The 15653-nt window shown below is 42.1% G+C and overlaps 1 long non-coding RNA gene across 1 annotated transcript; it reads right to left on the bottom strand.

Annotated features, from left to right (window-relative positions):
• Nucleotides 1-13675: 13675 nt before the first annotated feature.
• On the bottom strand, nucleotides 13676-14674 carry LOC139062607 (uncharacterized). Its single transcript, XR_011516158.1, has 3 exons — nucleotides 14562-14674; nucleotides 14386-14472; nucleotides 13676-13947 (listed from the first exon to the last, which is right to left on the bottom strand). It is a non-coding gene; the product is annotated as an uncharacterized lncRNA (long non-coding RNA).
• Between the last annotated feature and the right edge of the window lie 979 nt (nucleotides 14675-15653).

Here is a 15653-nt window from a genome sequence, read left to right as displayed (position 1 = left end):
GTGATTCTCACAGATGTAGCAGTAAAACCTTCTGATTGTGATTCTGATTCTAATGGATAGTCAACTCTCTCCTCAGGTAACTCCAGGTCAAACACAAGCATCCGACGCTGGCTGAGCATGAAGGAACATTTCTGGTCTTCATCTAAATCATAAACAGACCAAACCACCCGACACTGGGTCTGTGTTTAAAACAATCATTTCAGTTCATCTCCACCTCAGATCAACAAAGACCTCACCATCACATGGGTGGAGAGGCCAGGCTGTGGGTACGGATCCTGAGTCCTGGAGGGATGCAGCTGCTGAAATGTGATGGTGGTGCCAGGATGTGGCAGGAGGTCTGGCTGGACTTTCAGTGACATTTAATATCAATAATGAGAGTCCCTCTTTAGCTCAATTACAATAATGAGGCTAAATGAAGAGATGATCACCTGCAGTCGAGCCGTAAATCCAGTTGTGGATTACACAGATGATTGGTTTGATGGTTTGGCGCGACTGGACTCGGTTTTGTTGGTGCCACACAGAGGACGATGTAACCGAGTGGGTGAGTCAACGTTCTTTCTGACATGACTGATGATTAAGACCCAAGTGAAGTTATTTTTATGCTGACCGTTTATAGTTGAATGGTGTATGCTTGAGGCAGAATCAGAGCTAGAGTCATAAATGAGTGCATGAATTAAGGCTCGTGAACATCGGATCGCCTGAGTAGGTTCCTGTGTGGTCTCATGAATCTGACTGGACTTCTACTACTGGTCATGGTTAGCTTTCACATCAGGTTTAGAAAGCACATCCTACGTTTCTTCTTTGGTCACTTGAAGGATGTGAAGCCTTCTGAAGGTCTAAGATGGTTACGTGGACTCTAAATACTCGTCTGAACGTTGGATGTGAAGGTTCAGGTCAGACATGTCGCCATGCTACCTGCCTTAAATATGTTTTTATCCCATCACTGACAAGTCTGAGCTTCACAGCTTTCTCAACAAGACAGCCGCCGACACTGCGCAGGTTGTAGCTTTCAAATCCTTGCATAGAAACTAAATTATTGTGATTTGGTTATTATTGGTAGTTATTTTCTTCTAAATGAAAAACACTTAAAGCTACAATGGCAAATCTGCAAAACAAATTAGCTTAAAACATGTTTTAAATGGAGATTACAAAAAACCCTAATAATAATAATAATAATAATAATAATAATAATAAAGTGGTTTTCTTGTAGCAGCCTAAAAACCTCCACCAATAACACGTAAAGCAGCCATCTGGTTGTTTGTCGGTCTCACCAAACCACACTCTTAATCGGGTCCTCCACTCATCACACTCCTGTCCTCAGCACCAGAACACATCTGGTACGAGACGTTCTCTGCTCAATAACATCAGAGAAGGAGAAACAGCTGCTGCTACCACTTCTACTTTTTTGTATTAATAGACAAAATAAGGGTGGAGGAGGTGTTGCACTATATGTTGATAATAATTTAAATTACAAAGTTGTAAAAAAATGTCATTTTCAGTTGATAATTTATTAGAGTGCATATCTATAGAAATATCAAAGTCTAATATAAAAAAAAACATTGTTGTCAGTTGTGTATACAGGGCACCTGGGTCTGATATGCATGCCTTTTTAAAATGGTTTGAAGGAACCTATTCAACACTTCAGAAGACGATCTTCATTTGTGGTGACTTTAACATTGATCTCCTAAATCCTAACAAACTGAAGCAAATAGATGAATTTATTAATACAGCATATAGTTTAAGCCTTTACCAGCAGAGGTGGAAAGAGTACTAAAATTTCCTACTTAAGTACGAGTACCAATACTTTGATAATTTTTTACTCAATTACGAGTAAAAGTACTTGCCTAAATTTTTACTCAAGTAAAAGTAAAAAGTATCGTAAACAAAATGTACTCAAAGTAAAAGTTACTTAGTTACATTTTTGTCAGCGTGAGGATGGCTACATCTAAGTAGTGCTAAATCACAACGCCAGTTCACAATTCGCTTGTGTGTGCGCACGCACACACACACACACACACACACACACACACACACGCACAGCTTGAAGGAGGGATTTCTATCCATTCAGTGAGAACAGGACGTGCACGTTGATTGGACGAGGTTTTTCTAGGATGGTAAGTTTCAACTGTGATTAAAATTATTCTTTATTTTGAAACAAAAAAGTTCATTTTTAGATGCCATCAGTATGTGAGGTATCTCAATGTTCTCATGACAAAACTCTAACATGAGACTGTGCTCTAACCTGTCACATAATATAACAAGCCTAATGCAGTCAAACATTTCAGATGGACCGTGTGACAGCTGCTAACGTTGGCCCTGCCCTACTTTACCTCTACATTACAGTTCCTTTATCCATGTCCATCCTAGAGCCCCTCTCTGACCTTCTTGCTTATTTAGAGCAGCTGATTTTTCAATTCAATTCAATTCAATTCAAGTTTATTTATATAGCGTCAAATCACGACAAGAGTCGTCTCAAGGTACTTCACATAATAAACATTCCAATTCACAGTTCATTAAGCCAATCAGAAACAATGTTTCCTATATAAGGAACCCAGCAAATTGCATCAAGTCACTGACTAGTGTCAGTGACTATACAGCAATCCTCATACTAAGCAAGCATAAAGCGACAGTGGAGAGGAAAACTCCCTTTTAACAGGAAGAAACCTCCAGAGGATCCTGGCTCAGTATAAGCAGCCATCCTCCACGACTCACTGGGGATGGAGAAGACAGAGCACACACACACACACACACACACACACACACACACACACACACACACACACACACACACACACACACACACACACACACACACACACACACACACACACACACACACACACACACACACACACCAAGTAGTGTTTCAATGGTTACGTTGTGATGTCTTAGTAAATATTGTATTTGATGAAAGATAAACTTTATTGTATTTATCCTAGTGGATCTATAATTAAACGGATAAACTAGTAGTAGCGCATCCAACGTCAAGGAAACCAAAAGTTATTATAAGGAGAGGGACAATGTTTTAGTGGTTAGCAGCAGTGTGCTAGACGATGGCCCCCTCCATGAGGCCACCACAGCTCAGCAGAACATTGTTGTAGCTTCTTCTGGGGAGAAAAACACTTACAGAGAAAATAAAGTTAACAGCTGAAATAGCAAGAAATAATACAGTTAAAGAGCAGACTGTAGAAGAAAGCAGTAGAGTGTGAAAAGTGGTCCGTGTATCCTCCAGCAGTCTAAGCCTATAGCAGCATAACTACAGAGATAACTCTGGATAATCTATCCTATTTAGATGGAGGCATGTTGGAGGCAGGGCAAGGGAGAGCCGTCTTTACCGACTGTACACTCCACCTCCCTCTACTCCCCCACTTGTCCTGATTTAGGCTAACATCAGATTTTAACCATAGGCTCTATCAAATAAAAATGTTTTAAGCCTATTCTTAAAAGTAGACAAAGTGTCTGCCTCACAGACTAAAGCTGGGAGCTGGTTCCACAGGAGAGGAGCCTGATAACTAAAAGATCTGCCTCCCATCCTGATTTTAGATATTCTGGGAACCACCAGTAGACCTGCAGTCTGAGAGCGAAGTGCTCGGTTAGGAACGTATGGAACAATCAGATCACTGATGTATGATGGAGCTTGATTATTAAGAGCTTTATATGTGAGAAGAAGGATCTTAAAATCTATTCTGAATTTAACAGGTAGCCAATGTAGGGAAGCTAAGACAGGAGAGATATGATCTCTCTTTTTAATTCTCATCAGAACTCTAGCTGCAGCATTTTGGACAAGCTGAAGACTTTTAACTACATTCTGTGGACTTCCTGAGAGTAATGAATTACAGTAATCCAGTCTTGATGTAATAAATGCATGAACTAGTTTTTCAGCATCACTCCTGGAAAGGATGCTTCTAATCTTAGCAATATTCCGAAGGTGGAAAAAGGAAATCCTACAAACAAATTTAGCAGAGTTCATCCTTGGTAGTGGGTTCACTCACTCATTTAACCCTTCACCACTGAAATCAGTGTGTTCATTCCAGTCCTCCTAAATAATCCTCCAATCATCCAACTGGAATCCTTAAGGGTCCCGTAACGTCCATCCTGTCAGAACAGGCCTTGGGAGCCCAGGTGTTACTAGAACTAATGGTGTCTCCTCACCAGCGTGAGCCTCCAAACTGTGAAGGTTGGTCTCCAAACATGAACTTTAAATTCATGCATTCATCTCCTCTTGTAACACTTTAACATGTTTTAAAAGGCTTGTATCATGATAAGTTACACCTCCCAGGCCTCAGATAAGATAAAACATTATCGTAGACACCGCAGAGACATCATTATTTATGAAATATGTTATTTTCCTGAGCCGTTACTTCAGCCAAGATATAGGATGCATGGATTTGATGAAACCATGCTGTCTCATACAGTCCTATATGTGTAACACACACACGCACACGCACACACACACGCAAGCGCGCGCGCACACACACACACACTGTAGCATGTTAGAATCATGTGAATGACTAATTTAACTACACTGAACTGCTTTAGTAATAATTTAATCTCTTATTCTGGAGTAAAATAAAGAAACAAGCTAAATCATCACATATCTGTGGCATCAAGCAGCATCTTCTGAGTTCAGACACAGGGATGGAGCACAATGTTTACACCTGAACAGTATCAGGATGTTTTAACTCACAGAGGCCTGCAGGTCTTCTGTTTTATGAGCAGAGCGCTGAGAATCCGCTTGTTATGAGCGCCAAGCCCGGATTAACCATACGGGCAACTGGGCAATTGCCCAGGGCCCACGAACTCTAAAGGGCCCAGGGCAGCAAGGGCACGAGCAAAATATTGTATCTGTAATCTTCCACTTTATATTAAACTAGGGTGACCATACATCCGGTTTTCCCCGGACATGTCCACTTTTCATTCTCTGTCCGGGCGTCCGGACTGGGGGTTCTTGATGAAAATGTCCGGGGATCGAATTATGGGGGAGCTGTAAATCCTACACATCCAGGGGAGCCGGAAAAAAAGTTTTCTACCTATATTACATCATTTATGGACTCTTCTGGGCAGAGAGCGGCACAGCGCGTTGTTGCGCAGTGCTCCAGGCGGCTGCTTCCAGCGCAAGGTCCATTCTCAAAGTGGCGCAATCAAAAAACTATAATTAACACACGATTGTTCATTTCTGCACATGTTCTCTACTTTCTGTCTTATTTGTGCTTGAAGCGCTCTGCTACTGCGGAGCTCATCACCTGTGCTGCGGTGATTTCACCTCACTGATGCAGCATTGAAACGCGCTCTCCGCTCTGCGGTCAGGAGATCTTTGATCTGCTCAGAAGTAACTGATGAGGTGAAAAAGTAAGAATCCAGGCAGCAGGTTTTCTGGAGAGTTAAGAGGAGATGCAGGAAGATGAGAGACAGACAGGACAGGAAAATAGTTCAATAAAAACAAGAAAACAAAGTAAAATGTAGGTAGATTTATCTCCACTACACGTTTTTACCTGTATAAAACATTGTTACACACATGTCATATTTATACATCTGATTCAATTCAGATCACCTTCAACACTCAGTCACACACCCAGGGCCGTTTCAAGACATTTTGGGGGCCAAGGCAACCCCCCCCCCCCCCAATAACTGAGCTCCCCAGAAGCCTCTGTGTAATTCATGCCCTCTCCAGTAGTGTTAGTTATACAGTGTTTATAAAAGCTCCTCAGACATTACTGACATGTTCTAATATGATCAGATGAAAAACTAAATTATCAGACATGCTGTCTCATCTGCTGCTTTTATAAACTTGCTAAAAGTAACAAAACCATTTGAAAGCCACTATTTGTGGATTCTCTGAAAGTTTCCATGGAGTGTGTGACAACTTATTTTTTCATTGATCCTATCGTCTAATCTCACAGCTGAAACAAGCATCCTTAATAATCTGTGCACCGGAAGCTTACCGATGCTGTAGTAAAACAAAAGGTATAATAATTTATTATTAATAAAACCTTGTTGCAGCACTAAAGCAGAAAAATGAGATTTTGCAATAAATATGCTAAATATTTACATATGAATTGTTTTAGAGCCCTTTTATTGGCAGAATCTGATATTAATTTAGTTCTTACAAAAAATGGGTCCCAGCTTGGTTTGTGTGGCGTTGCCATAGTGTGACATCATAGGCACCGATCCCCCGTCCTCTTGTTTGGAAATGGAAATATGGTCACCCTACATTAAACAAACTGTCCACCCGGGCTTTTGCGCTGCACAGAGACGCTTCGCTGCCTATGACTGAACGTCAGTTGAGAGTCAGTCTCATGCAGACTAACCAATGAAGAGAGGGCCTCAAGTTAAGACCCTCTCCTCATTGGTCAGTCCACACGAGGTGGGTCAAAGGTTACCCTGAGTGGGTTACGTGATGTCAGGCATTCAAGTATTGAGTATATTTACTGCATATTACAGTAAAATATTCTGTATGCGACCATATTATGGTGATCCTTGGGTCGTGATGATGGGGCCCTTTAATATTGTTGCCCAGGGTACAACAAAGTGTTAATCTGGCCCTGATGAGCGCTAAACGTTATTTTGCCGCTGCCGAGCGGAGCGGTAGAGAAACACATTTCAAACACGGAACCGAGTCTCGCTACCGAACCGAGCAGAATTCTGATGACGTCACACCGGTGTGCGAAGGTGTGGGATCCAACCCACAGGAGAGGAGGGAGAGAGGAGGTAAACAGCGAGTTGAGGAACTGAACTGATGTCTTTGAGCAAAAGTGTATCCCCCCCCCCCCCCCCCCCCCCCCCCCCCCACGGTTTAAACGCGGGGCTCATGCAGGTGTCTCTTTCCGTTCCGACGCTGCTACACGTAATATTTTTAATTTATTAAGCCTATAATTTATTTTTACTCAGTAACGGATATGATTTAAAATGTAGCGAATTACAATTCTTATTTAAAAACTTACTCAAGTAAAAGTAAAAGTACCGCTTTTAAAAATGACTTAAAAAGTATAAATATACAAAAACTACTCAATTACAGTAACGTGAGTAAATGTAATTCGTTACTTTCCACCTCTGCCTTTACCCGACAATTACTAAACCAACTAGAGTAACTTCACACTGTGCAACATTAATTGATAATATACTAACAAATAACATAGAGAATAATATAATAAGTGGTCTCTTATTTAATGATATTACTGACCACTTACCAATTTTTATAATTTATGATGATAATTATAGGAATAATAATCCAGGTAATAGTATAAGGTACAGACGTATACGAACTGTTAATACAACAAATGCCTTGAAGAACGAATTGATAAGACAGACATGGGAGGAAGTGTACCAGCAAACTGATGTTGACAAGGCTTATGAGACCTTTGTAAGAATATTTATTTCATTGTGTAAGAATTGTCCCTTAAAGGAGACATAACATGCTTTTAAGTTATTCCTTTTTACATCTAAATCCTTCAGTTGGGGGTCTAAAAACAGTGGAACTGCAGTTCTTTGGTTTGATTTCCTCATTATTGTTGCTCTACAGATCCTCATCTACCCCTGTTCTGAGGAGAGTCTTGAGAACGAGCCGTTTTGGGGTACTGTCTCTTTAAACTGGAGGAGGAGCTGTAAACTCCGCCCCCCTCCATAGTGCAGACCTGTACTCTCCTCCCCCAGCCGGACTTTGTAGTTCTATAGAGGAATCATTATTTAGCATAGCAGATTCAGCATAGCATATTAGCATTTTTAAAACATGTGGGGAGAGTAGTTCATCAAGCTGTTTCAAGGCTGCTAACTCTCTCATGCATTTGTCTGTAGTCACTCACACACACCCGTCACGGCCGACGGAGGGACAAGTGAGCAGGCACGTGCGCGCACACACACACACATCCGTCACGGCCGACGAGACAAGCGAGCAGGCTCGCGCACGCGTGCACACACAAGGAATGCTGCTTGCTTATTTATTTCTATAAAAAATGTTTTAAAAATGATACAACTCATTAAAACACCATTAAAATATATTTTATTAAGATCTCTATCTATATATATATACATACATATAATTATAAATAATTTTATAAGTAGTATAAGTAGTATAAGTAGGCGACTGATCGAAGCCGAATCTAAACGGAATGCTCGGTGACACCTACCGTAGCTTAATTGCTAGGTAAACGTCGTAAGGCGAAGCATGGCCGTCACGCGTTACTGCATTCAGATTGCGTACGCTTTAAAAAGTCCGTTTTAGCTAAGCGGAGCGAGATGCCTGCTTGTTAATCGGGAAAATTTAAGTCTGGTCACTACAGACAAAGAACGCTAGACCTAGCCGGAGAGCTAAGCTAGCGAGCCACAGTTAGACAAATAGGGAACGCGTCCCGTTACATTGTCAAACCATTTCTGACACAGTCAGTCTGTGTCCTCACAAAACCCGCGTTGGCGGTGATTCTTGTAATTCACTACGGTGTGTAGAATCTACATTTTGCTACGTTTGTCCGTCTGATACCAACACGGCAGCGTAGGGTTTATTATTTTTTTTATTTTTGTTTTGGACCGGTAAGGGTCGGCTTTCACAGCCTCCGTTGCTCGGTTCCATGCCTTTTTCTTCCATCTTGTGAAGTTGTGTGTATTCATTTCTCTATCAACAGCTCCTTGTTTTACCCTGTGTCATAAAGTTAAGTTGAGCTACGGACGGTCCTTGAGTGTGAGATTAATTAAGGATCTGTACCGGGCTCATACGTCGACTCAGAAGGTAAAAACGCGAGTTGCTCTGAACTTAATGAGAGATGGACGAGACACGACAAAATCTTTCTTGCACTGTTACACCTGATGTAAGGTTCTCTGACGTTCTGCTTCCAGAACATGCCAAGACGCAGGAGACTGTTCACCGGCTGGGCAAAGCTGGTCCCTCCGCCCGCCCGAACGGGCCCGTTTTAGGCAGGTGCCGCCGGTCGGGCACGGTGGGGACTGGTGGTAACGGTTCGGTGCCAGCTGCACTGGGTCAGAGGTGGTTCTGGTCTGCAACTCATGACGTGAATTCATGCAACATGCTGTTTACAGTCATAACGCTTTTCTTTACATTTATTTCTTCCAGGGGGTCAAAAACCCACCATCAATATCAAGGTTGGAAATAAACAACACTTTCTCTGCTGCTTTTAAGCTGAATAAATCTCTTGAGCCTATGGTTAACCTCTCTGACAAACAGGTTGTGCTTAACCCTTTGGTTCCTAATGCTTCTCCTCTGTCATCCATGTTAGAGGCTGAACATCTCTCCAGCATGGGTGTGAAATCTTCAGGCTGTGACCCACCGCTTCAGTCAGAGGTCTGCTTTACTCGTCAGTCCGCCTCATGCACAAACCAGCTTCTTTATCGGGGCGTGATGGAAAAGTCAGCCGCCGTGAAACACTTGTGGGCTCCGGACGGAGCTACCATGCCATTTAAGGGGTTTGTGCCCGGACATCTTGACCTTTATGTGAATGACCTTGTCACTTTTCAGTTTGTGACCTCTGCTAATACGGTGGCCAATTCCTTTCTCCTTTCACAGGGGTGTGACGTAGTCTCTGGCCTCTGTGCTCTCTTTCCTGTGATTTCTCTTACAGGTGACCACGACGACGCAGAAAACCCTGCGGTTTCCAGTAGTCAAGTGGCCAGCGGCGATATTGAAGGTGGCTCGGTGGTTGCTGCGCACACTTCTCTCACGGGCTCGGGAAGGCCACCCGGCCCGGGAGGTGTAGGTGCGTGCAGTGATGCTCTGCTCGGGGCCCCTCCTGACAAAAGGGGGGTGCCGGGTGGCACTGAGTTTTCCGTTGCGGACTTCAGGCTGTTCGGGGGAAACCCTCCTCCGAGTGGGCGGGTCATTGCAGAACTCGACACTGACCTTCCACCAATTCAGCTGACAACATTGACCTCCGACCCGGAGTTAGGTGCTGCACCTTCTACGGGGCGGAGTTCTAGTCAGTCTGTAACTACTCTGGTTAAACCGGGTTTTTCTGAGTCTGTGTGGGAACCTCCATCATTCTTGGGAATAAAGTATTCTTGGCTTCAGTTTTCAGGACAGACCATGTTCCTTTCGATAGTGTCATGTCTGTATCTGATTCTAAACATGGCTAGGTTTGCTTTGACACCCGTGACACAACCATCCTTGGATCACTCCTTTTCAGAACCTCAAAGTCCAACACCTCCAGGTCTTTGGACATCTTCACACCTGCTATTTCAGCACGATCCAGGTGACAATGTGCATCTTCTTGGTAATAGGGCTTTTAAGAGCTTAAGAACTGTTCTTTGTTATGCTTCTCCTGTCTCACAGACACGGCATAAGTTTGAGAAACAAAAGGGGGGTGGGGAGCCTCCTCCTGCTTTGCGAGCATCATTTTCGCATTTCCAGTTCACTACCATTTCTGATCACACCAAAGTCGCCTCCATAAAGCTGCAACACAACTTTGAGCAGGTAAAATCAGGTTCTGATCTAACAGCTAAACCATCAGCTTCGCTCCAGTTCCAAACGGGACCCTCAGGTAAATTCAAACAAGTTTCCCTGTGGGTTCGTAACACAAGATACAAACAGTTTGATAACCAAATCGCTTATGAGCCTGCTCCCACAGATACGTCCAAACTCGTGTCTCTGTGGGTCCGCAATACCAGATTCAAAACTCTATTCTGACCAACTCTATTCTTACCAACTCTATTCTGACCGACTCTATTCTGACCGGATTCTTTTCCACTAACTGGTGGACCGTTACAAATTCTCTCGTTTGTGGGATGAATTTTTAACAAATGTGATATCCTTTGAGTTTTTTTTTCAGGTTACCTGCCTCCAGCCAGGGTCCTGTTACTAACTCACATTTTTAGGGATTACTAACCTACTGATTTACATTTTAGAACTGATTTACAGCTCTATCTTTTTATTAGGGCTTTGTGTAGCATGATTATATTTGATTACAAATTTGATTTTATTTTGTTACTATTTCCCTTAAAGGGCCACAAGCCAATTTGCCCTTCATTTCCATGATTATTTCTTTTATATATATGCCTTTAATTAGTGCAGCCTGCTGAGTTTCACATATCAGTTAGGATTTACTTTCTTTTATTTGTGTTTTCTCTGCATCACGTTTTTACATGACATGTAGAGCAGGGTGCAGAACATTTCTTCTTTAGATAATTCACAAAAGGCACCCACATTTTCCCAGAGGCACCCATAGATAGGTTTTGATTGATTTCTTTGATTTGCATCAAATGCTATCTATCGTGTGGGCTGTCTCACTTTGTCTCCTTCTCCGAGCTCGTATGGACTACATCCCATCAGAGGGGTCGTCTTCACCATCCTTCAACTGGTTTCTTGTCGCATGGGGCTTCGGTCGTGGTTCGAGATGGGTCGAGGTCTGCGCTGGACTTCGCCTGGACTACGCCTGAGGAATACATCACCTGCCCAGCTCCGTGTGGCACACGAGCTGCTTATCCTTTGAATACCTTTGCATTATTGCTGATGAAATTAACTGCTATTGAAATAGCTCTGCTTTCAAGATTCCCTAAGTGGATTACTTTACAATGATTGCAACAGTTTTGGCCTTAATCATCTGATCAGGATAGACTCCTTTCTACACGTGACCTGTGGTGACGCTTCATCGTTCCTGCCTTCATCTGGGATGTCTACCTTCACGAGTACATCACGTTATTGTGGTTGTGACGTCAGGTGGCCTCTGCTTGACCACCATGTCGTCACAAAAAGGGGGGAATGTAACGTGAGGAAATATGGGTTTTCTGTCACAATGGTGGTTCTGGACGCAGCGAGGTCAAAGCTGGGTCATTGAGAACTTTCACCCACAGATTAAGACCTGAACGCCAGCGAGTCTGGGAGGAAACCATAACATCTGCCACCTGCGGTACTAGAAGAAGGAGTTCTCATGGACAAGTAGTCATAACAAATCAAAACTTAAAGTTTAAACTTCTTTTTCTTGATTTTAATGTTAAAGTAACCATTATCATTTTGCTCATTATAAATGTGTTTAATCAAATGAATGGTTCTTATGCTTTGGGGTAATTATAATGGTTTAATGAATCCATTCTTAAATAATGTTGAGAATGTTTGTTACTGACCTTCACACACACAAGCACAAACATTCACACACACCCACACACACCTGCTCACAGTAAACTCCAGACACATTTGATGACGCACGTTTGCTTTGAGAAGAGAAAGGTTTTTGGTAAGTTTCAGTCTTATGATTCTAGTTCGTGTTGGACTACGGAAGAGAGTGGACCTGAAAACCAAAGGGGGGGAAGAGCCGACTGGCTCGTTCTTCCCCCCTTTCACGCTGTTTCTGCCAAGCCAGGCAGAATAGCTGAATCGTAACTTCTAACGCAGACTCATTACCGAGTCTTTTGATTTCTGAGTGAATTAACTTAAGAAAGCGCGTCGACAAAACGCTTTACCATCAACGTGTACCGAGGGCAACTCTGGACCGGTTCCGTTCGACACCTACGTCTCCTGTCAGCCGCCGGTGTCATCTGGATGAATCACAACATCCTCCACGGCCCGGATCCGAAAGAGGGTCCACAAGAATTCGGTGAGACAGAACACGGTGTTTAGCGTTTGGATGCATTTTTTTCCAACTAAACCTAAGTTTATTCAAACCATCACTTTTCACTCAGACACCTGTTTCTTCCTGAAGCAAAATCAGACGCACACACGCATCCATCTCACCTCATATCACTCTCACAACTCACAACATTCTCAATCTTCATAAATTCACCAGAAGGTCTATTTGAGCAAGAACAGCATATAAACTGTTAATAGATTGTCCCACAAAGTTGGCAATGTGATTGTTATTTCCTGTTTGTCAATTTTCAGAATCATTAGTTTAATTTGAAGAATTAAAACTTTTAATTGTCAAACTGGTTTCCTCATTGAACTGAAACACAGACACTCAGATATTATTGGCAGTTTATCGATGAAAACAACCTTTGAGTCTTCTGAACAATATAAAATTTGGTTATTGATTTATTAAAAATTAATATTCCGAATTAATACGTAGCATGGTTCCTCTTTCATAAAAGAGCATAAAACCACAATGCTACACTTATTTAATATTGGGTGTCTTAATGGCTGAAAATGGATAAAAAGCAGTTACATTTTAATTTAAAGATTTGAGATTCTAGTCAAAAATAAAGAACATTCCTCCAAATGTTCTTTAATGTGATCATTATAATTCTAATGCTTAGAACTTTGTTTTTATTGTCTGCAATGCGTAGCTTATATCTTTATTAAATGTGTTTAGCTGTAAAGTGGTAATTCTCTCTAATGTGTACAGAGAGGTGGACATCAGTGCTGCGGTGAAATTCCCAAGATCAGTCTGCTTTGCTAACAAATATAGTTAAATCTTACCTGCATTCTAAATAAATACCGTTAGGTGAAAACATCAGTAGGCATTGAGTTATTGATACAATCTCTAACAGCCAGAATGGAAGAAGAGCATGCTGGGTCATCCTGGATCTGAGCCTGTTCTGTGTATTTACCTACAGGATGCAATAAATGTCTACAAGGCGGAGTTTGGACCATTACATCTAAAAGAAAACATACAATCAGTGATTTTTTTAAATTGTTTACATTAATATACAAATTTTCTAAGTATTGACCTCACAGCAAATAAGTAGAACAATATAATAAACAGGCTTTAGTAGTTAAACAGGCGTTGTGCACACAGGTGCTTTGTGTCTCGGTGCTGGTAGTATCTAGGTCTCAGAGTTCCTGTCCTCCTGCCGTCTTCTGTTGTCCTCAGGATACGGATTGATGTTTCCTGATGATGAGGGAGGGGCAGTATGTGGGCTTCAAACTGGTCCTGGATAACAGTGGGAGACCTCCGTTGTCTGAATACTGAGACCAGAGGGTTGGTGAGATGCAGATCTTCTCTACCTCATCTAGAAACGGAGTTGGTTCAGGGAAAACTTTTCCAAAGACCAGTTCCATGATGTCATCGCCATATTCTGCAATGATAGACAATAACTTTAATGACATATTTTGTTTACAAGCAGCTTTAGGAAAGTTGTTTCTTTAGCTTTCATGTTTATAGTCACGTTTGTGTTGCTGCAGTGACTTCATATTCTTACAAATGTAATAAAATAGTGACACTAAAATTATACAAATGATTCCTTATGAAAGGAAGCTCATTAGAGAGCAGTGCAGACAGACTTACTACATGCTGCAGCTGTTTTTACAGGCCAGCTGCTGCTGAATTTGGGGAAAGTTATTCTGCACATGTCCAGATCAGATGGTTGTTTACAGAAAATAATGTAATTCAATAATTTCTAAACAGACTAAACAAGTAAAACATCAAATAAATCACTCTGCTGTCATCAGACGGAGTGATTCAGGGGGTGAGGTGTTCTTAATGATGAGGGTGGCTGAGGTGTGTCATCACTCACTTTGGTCTGGTCCAGACCGTCTCTTTACTGGTGGGTCTCCTTCCTCAGTAGGTGACGTGAGCTCCAACATCTGAGCGTTCTGTGTTCCTTAGAGGAGAAGAAAAGTAACATTAGCAAGCTGGCTAAATTATTTTTACTAGCATCTCAAGGCCTTGGAGAAGCAGATCTTCACTTACCTAAACATCAGACCAGTTTGTCCCAGCTGAGCTCATCAGGGCGTTAGGCTGACAGCCTGTCAGTGAAACACGGCTCCAGTCTTCTGGATGTTGACTCTAAAAAGCAAAGGAGCATTTTTACTGTTGTTTTAATTATTTTACAGCTGATTTGATCAGCTTTCCGATGCTCACGCTCATACAGACGGTGAGCTTTGCTGCGTCTGACTGATGCAGAGTTCGTTTTTATATCTGCAGTGAGACAAAAAACTAACCTCACTTCACTCAGAGATTGTTCTTTAAAACTCTATTAAATCCACTGTGTTGACGCACTTTAATGACTTTGTCACGCTGCATTTTAGCTGATATGGGACTTTATTTACTGGATGCTAAGATTACATCACACTCACGTAAAATAACACACAGGCTCTCTGCTGCTACAATCAGTGGGAGGTTATCATCTGGTGTAAAAGAAAGCGTTGATCAGAAATCACGTTTTATTCCACGAAAATCAGCCAAATCCACATTAATCTGGGTGCTAACTTTACTAGCATAATGTGCTAGCGATAGCAAGCCGGATGCTAACGCTTTAGTGCTGCTAATGCCCGTAAATCTAAAGTAAAGTTTGTCGACATTTTAGAGTGATATGAAGCTTACCGCTCTGCTGCTGTGTCCCGGTGCTATCACATTCAGATGGGAATGACTCCTTTTAGATAGATGAAGCCCTCAGTACTTACTAGCCAGGAGACACGAACGAACCACGCGCGCGCGCGCACACACACACACACACACACATACACAAACACACACACACACACACACACTACTTTTTCTTCTGTTTTTTTTTAGCAGTAGTGTCATCAGCTCCTGGGTTTAAATACTGCCACACCACCCTTCCTTAAAACGAGGAACAGTTCTATTTCGTCTAGTCTTAGCCCTTAAGCTAGCTGCTATTGGAAGGATGATCTCCGCATCAGCCAATCATGAAGAGCTTAAATGTACGCCCACCAATAGTGGGCCCCCTCGTGGTATATAACCGCAGTGACCCCACTGCTCACCTCCTTTTTCTATTCATGCCAAGCTTGAGAGCTTTATTAAAGAGCAAATATTATCTCA

Source organism: Nothobranchius furzeri, chromosome 14, assembly GCF_043380555.1.
Source record: "Nothobranchius furzeri strain GRZ-AD chromosome 14, NfurGRZ-RIMD1, whole genome shotgun sequence".
Classification (NCBI taxonomy): Eukaryota; Metazoa; Chordata; class Actinopteri; order Cyprinodontiformes; family Nothobranchiidae; genus Nothobranchius; species Nothobranchius furzeri.
The sequence above is the reverse complement of the archived record's forward strand: the minus strand, read 5'-3'. Positions and strand labels throughout refer to the sequence as shown.